Here is a 6,561-nt window from a genome sequence, read left to right as displayed (position 1 = left end):
ATGAGGCCCTGAATGTGTCCGATGTTTAATTCCCGCACAGAGCCGGACATTAGTCTAGATGTTTGTTTTTTTAAATCAGTGTATGCATGTTTCCATGTTGATCAGCTCTGAATGGAGCTCACAGGGTTAACGTCAAACGGAACAGTAATCTGATTTCTTCAGTGTTAAAGATGACACATCTGTGATGGTAATAATTCTGATACTATGTTTTAACTCATTGTACGTCTACTCTTTAATTCAGGCGTCACATCAGATATCATGCAGACCGGTCAGCAAACGTCTCGGGTGAAGAGAAGCACTGCGACGTGTGAAGCTGAGCAGACACTGTGTGTTTTTGTTGATCTTGTACATTATGGTAACTCGTTTTTATGGCAATTTTACACTCGCACTGTTACGGCTCAATCGCCCGGCTCACACTGAACAGAAACATTCAGTGACGGAGCTCACTCGGCTTCCCTCCTCAGGCTCGTGACCCTCATCTGAACAGTTGTGTCACTTTGCAGCCTGTCCTCTGTTCGTTTTTTAACATTTCATTTAAAGAGCTGTATTCAACATGCTGAAGATTTAAAGAGCTTTTGAGTGTTTGTTGTTATCCGAGCTTCTCCTTGCTTTGTTGACACATGGCTGCACGTGCTTTCTGTGCATGTTCGTGCATGTGAGCGCTCCCCATTGTTTAGCTCACGGCCGGCGCTCTGCACCGCTCTGATACGGAGGTTACAGCTGATAACGCCGTGGTGGAAGCGTAGCACCCACCCTCCGCTTACCGACAACCGACAGGCTCCCGATCTCGTGTCTTGCACCTCTAAAGCTACACCCTCTGATTTTACACACCCCAAATGTTAAAAGTGGTGACTTCAGTTTGACGTCAAATTGAAGCTGCGTTAAATTATATTTGACCACTAGGGGGCAGAAAGACAATTAGGTTGTGTCCAAAATCCCAATGCTAACATGCTATTTCGTACGCTAAAACAGTCAACATGTCCGAAACCTTAGCATGAACACAATATTGCACAAATTGCAAACTATTTCTAGGAAAGCATTTCAGTGTACAAATACTGGACACTACGGTGGCATTAATATCCCACAATGCAATGCTGTAATGACGTCAACGTTGAACAGACAATGGCAGACAGCGCTGTACAGTCGACTTGGTTTGAAGGGTGTAGAAAGAAATGCTGTCGGGTCATTGGCACCAGACTTGTAGGTTAGATGTTAGGCTCAGCGACAACTTGTTGCAAACAATCCAGGTTGCCGTGTTTCTGCCCCTGGACGGACTCCACACAACAGCGATTTCTGCGTTCGTGTGACTTCCTCCTTTGTGGTTGATAGCTTCACCATGCACACCTGCTGGTTACGCCCATATGACGCCAGAGTCTGTATGAACCTTTCTGTAGTTGTCTCTGTGGTCTCTCGCAGGTTTGTGAGGAAACGTGAAAAGCTGGAGTTTGGGTTTACTGCTCGTCCCCGTCTTTGTGAGCAACTGGAGACTAAAAATCCAGATTGTGATTCAAAAAGAGACGAGATGAGCCGCAACCATCGTGGCCGAGTGTGATAGGCTGAGACACCTGTCAATCAAGGTAAAAACACCCCACAAACATCCCGAGATCTGAGTATTTCCTGAATGGCACAATCAGTCTGACAACAGATGAATAGATTATCTCCTGAAAGCTGACGTTGTGTAAAAAGACATATTTGCTGAGAGAAATTGAGGTTTTGCACTTTACTAGAATCAGTTTTCTTTAAGCTACATCTAGTGGACGTTAGCTGAACTGCGGCTTAGATTTCGACATCGTACTACAATGTGTCTGCGTGCGTCTGAATGGACACATTTATGATCTCGTGAATAGGTCTCCCCAAACGAACAAAAGTAGCATAAACGATGACCAACGTGGTTATTTGGAGTTTAACGGATTCTCTAAGCTTCACCTTCAACACTGAGCTTTGGTTTTTACTGACTGAACAATTCCTGACATCATTAAATTCAGATTTTAGACCAATCAGTTTGAAAATATGAAATGCATCTTGCTCTTTAAGTATAAAGTTCTGCAGCTTTAAGTTGAGTATCATCTGCAAAACAGAGTAATAAACTAAAAGTAACCGCATCTACAATCTGAGGCTTTATTCCTACAAAGAGGAAATGTAACCTGTCATCACCTGAGAAGAAAGAAGTTGTACTTTTGTCTTGACATTGGTATCTCATCTATCCTGTGTAGGTGTGATTATAATATAGTGTCCTAATATGCAATTACTGCTATTTGTACTGAGAGACGAGTAGTTTGTGGTACTGTGTGTATCTCACGCTGTCCCATGAGCACCGCTGGTATCGGCACTGATGCACTTTGGCCGTCTCTGCATTTCTTATTTTTTTTTATTAAAAGAAAGAGCTGACTTTTCCTTTGCTACTTAAATTTCCTGGAGTAAGGAGGTTTCGTTCTCTTTCGTGTTTTTTTTTTAAACTACTTTGTGTGTATTGAACAAACACCTTCTGTTGCTCGAGAAAGGAAGCTATGTTTGGTGTCGAGACGCTTTGTATTTCGCGCAACGAAACAAAGCAATGTGCTCATAAAGGCAGTGAAGAAGACAACTGCTCACAAGTACACATGAACGTAGACGGAGCAGGATCCTAAATATTTAAAAGCTGTCTTTGCAAATGTTTTATAAGGAAGGAAATACACTCGGCACGCTTGTTAGAGCTAAAACTTACTCTCTGAATACTTTTGGGCAGTTTAATTAATTATGATGTTTTATTAGAGGGCCATGTGTTTTGTTTGTAGGAAAGTTGCACTTAAGTACTGGATACAAGTTGCAATTTGTAGAGGTGAGTTGCTCACTTGGAGCTATCGAGTCAGTTGAGTGATCTGTTGCAGGTTAACATACCGTGAGCTCTGATTCGGTTCAACTACTACCTGCCAAACGTCTACCTGCCAGCCAATCAGAAACCAGCATCGTTCAGTGAGTACGGATTATTCTGAAAATAAATCTGTAACACAATCATGATTTTTCTTCACCAGAACTCCTCGTTCTCTCACATCAACGAGAATGTTCAGATGATATTCGTGCTATTGTTTTCTTACTATTATTGTAGTCCTCCTCACATACCTGCGCATTCTTCTGGTCACAACTACACACATGTAACGTTCATACATGCTCACACAACAATTTGAAACATCTGGTACTGCCACAAATACAATCAACTAAAAATAAGCACAAAATTGAAATCATAACCAGTTTGTTACATCTGACTGTTTTGTGTTCTTGTCTGTATATTTTGTTGCACCCGTCTGTCTGATTTATTACCTTTCTGTGTCCAATTACACCGACACTGACAAATAAACGAATACAGTGGTGAAAAAATGTTGAGACATGTTGAGATCAAGGTTGTTGCTGTCAAATCATTTCTACGTGATTTGAATTCATCAATCTCAACGGTTTCATCTCCTCTGTTTTAAATCTGCTCATCTTCTTTCTGTTTCCGAACTCGAGTCGCTGCTTCTCCTTCTGGATCGCTTGCAAACCGACAGGGAATCCCTGAGCCTCCCCCTCGGAAAAAAAAAGCTGCTCTCTGCAGAGCTCCCTCTCTCTCTCTCTCTCCTTCCTCCCTCACATTTAATGTTCTGCATTGCAGTGCCAGCCCTCCTACCCCCTCCTTTCTTTCCCCCAGGTTGATCTCTGCAGCAGCGAACAAACAGCAGGGCGAACCTCTCCGTCTGACACGAAACATGCCTGCACAGCCTCACCACTCCTCCTCTGAATCTCCTGCATCTCTCTGTGTTATCCTGAAGCCACAGAGCCCTCTACAGAGCAGCCACACACATCACAGTCAGCTGCAGCGTCTATCTTATTGTTGGAATGCTGTTAAGCATTCCAACTGTTGTTCTTCGAATCTTTATTGTTGGAATGCTGTTAACTTCTTCTATTTCTTCCGTCCCACCTCTTCTTCTCCTTCATATTTTAAGCTACAGAAACCGTTCAACTATTAAAATGTTCAGCTCTTTCACCAGAGGGGTGCTATGACTTTTCATATTTCTAACCTTTAAACTTTTTGAATTATTAAGCTTTTTATTTTCAATGGGATCTCTATGGAGAATATTTTCAAATCCTCTTAAACTTCTTCAACTTTCAAATCCTTCAACTTCCTCATACTTTCAGCTACAGACACCATTTCAACTTTCAAATGTTGAGAAAACCCTTAACTATTGCCACATGATTCAGCTTTTTGATATCTTTTAAACTTTTTGAACTTTCTGCTCCATAGAGACCAATGTTAAATTTTGCTTCAAAAACATCTTCCACAGAACACGGTACCCCATTTCTAGATCGCCAGTTAAGCCACATTTTTTACACTACAGACACAATTTTTACAAGATCTCCTCTGTTTATGTGTCAAACATGATGATTATGTCTCCTCTCCCCGTCCCTCCCCCACCCAGCCCCACCCTTTCAAAATAAAAGCCCCATGGATAAACTGTTTGTAAACATTAAGCTCAAAATTAGGCTTTTTTGTGTGATATGACTTTTCATATTTGTAATCTTTAATCTTTTTGAATTATTAAGCTTTTTGCAATTTGTTTTTGAATTGGATATCTATTTTCAGCAATGTTTTTGCGATTAATTTCAGTTTTTAGCATTCCCACGCATTTTCAGCAGGAAATGCATTTTCTAGTTAGACTTCATCACCATCCATCTAATGATCGCAAGAAGAGGTAATAAGAATCATAAATCATTTGAATGTACAACACAAAGAATCGTTCGAAAAGAAAGCTCATGGCCTTTTACAGAAAACTGATTTTGTAGGTGAAGCTGCCTATGAGGCCCACACTACAGCCATTCACAGTAGCTAGCTTGAGTATAGCATGCCCAAAAAGTTATAATATAGTATGTCTAATAAGTCTTAAAAGTCATAGTATAGTATGTTGAAAAAGTCCTAACAATTCCTAGTATAGTATGTCCAAAAATGTCATCGTCAAAAAAATCTAAATATAAGTCATAGTATATTATGTCCAAAAAACTTTTATGAAAAGTAGTACAATATGTCGAAAAAATCGAAATATACCAAGTCGCAGTATAGTATGCCTTAAAAAGTCATCGTATGGTTTGTCAAAAAAAGTTATAAAGAAGTCATAGCATGTTGAAAAAATCTAAATATAAGTCATAGTACAGTATGTCGAACTTGAGTAAATGTACTTTAAAGGGTTTTTAAAGGATGCAGAACATGTATATATTTAGTGAACTCAGGATACTGATGTGTGTTGATCAAACAAGCAGCAGCTGACGGTTCTGCTGCCTCAGCGACACTTCAGCGAACCTCTTCCTACACTCTCCAAACCCCCCCCCCACACACACACACCTTTTTATACCGGTCAGTGCCGGGCACCATGGCAACAGTCCGCGCCCTGATTGGCTGCGTGTCCCGGGATCACCCGTTGCTCTTTGCAGTCAGAAGTGCTGAGTGGACCCCCCCCACCGCTTCATGGCCTCCTATTATTTAGCAGATTTGTTTTTGCGTCCTGGCTGAAGCTTCTAGTGCGAGAGGGAAAAACTGCAGCGGGGATCATATATGTGCCTCTGCAGGGATGCCGGGGGCATAACCTAACAAATGTGCGGGGTCAATTGGTAAGGACTGCTTTCTGTTGTGTTCCTTGTGCGGCGGTAGGGGAGTGGAGGTAGAGGACTGCTAAGTTGTGTGCGGAGGTGAAGAGTGGAGGTGATGGATGTGGACAACATCGACTGGGACTCACTCGATATATTTCAGAGCCTCAGAGTGAGAACTTTGACTCTTGATGTATTTAAGGCAAGTGTTTTGGTTTGTCGGTGCCGTAGAGTTGTAGATCCGCCGTCGTGCATTTTGCTCTGAGAAACAACTTAGCAGTACCTCTACTCTCTGGTGTGTGTGTGTGTGAAAATAAACGTGTCACTTGGATTACTACATTTTGGGATGAATAGTTCTTTTGATGCTGAAGCAGACGGAAGGTTTGTGACGTTGCTGATGATGATCGGCCAGCTTGTTTGTTGGGCGATAGTAACAGTGAGCTCCTCTCGCTAGCTGCTGCAGGCCGGACGGACGAGGACAATGTCAAAGTTACCCGCTTCCTCTGACTCTAAGGACATCGGCGACCGGTCAGTAATAGACACCAACAAAGATGTCTGCTGTGGAGGAGGAGGTGGTAGAGGTGGTGGGCTTGGGTAGGGTAAAAACAATGACTTGGATGACATCAGAAAACTTAACAAGACAAACAAAAAACACAGCTGTGAAAACAGTACGGAGTGATTTATAATAAGTTGCTGAAGCTGCTTCATAAGATGGATCTGCAGACAAAGAGAAGACGATGTCTTGAAGGAAAATGACAGAGCAAAGTAAAGAGCAGGACAAGAACAACAAGGAAATACAGAACAAAAGAAAATAAAACAAAGTGAAAAAGGTGAAGAAAAGGTGAACAATACGCCAAAAGAAACCTGAAGTTGAACGCAGCCTGAAGATTTTGAAGATGGCTGCTGATCGATACACATGGAGGAGAAGGAGCTGTTGAGGAGAAGACAAAGTTGAGACAATCGCATGATGAT

This window comes from Melanostigma gelatinosum (assembly GCF_949748355.1).
Source record: "Melanostigma gelatinosum genome assembly, chromosome: 11".
Lineage (NCBI taxonomy): Eukaryota > Metazoa > Chordata > Actinopteri > Perciformes > Zoarcidae > Melanostigma > Melanostigma gelatinosum.
The sequence above is the reverse complement of the archived record's forward strand: the minus strand, read 5'-3'. Positions refer to the sequence as shown.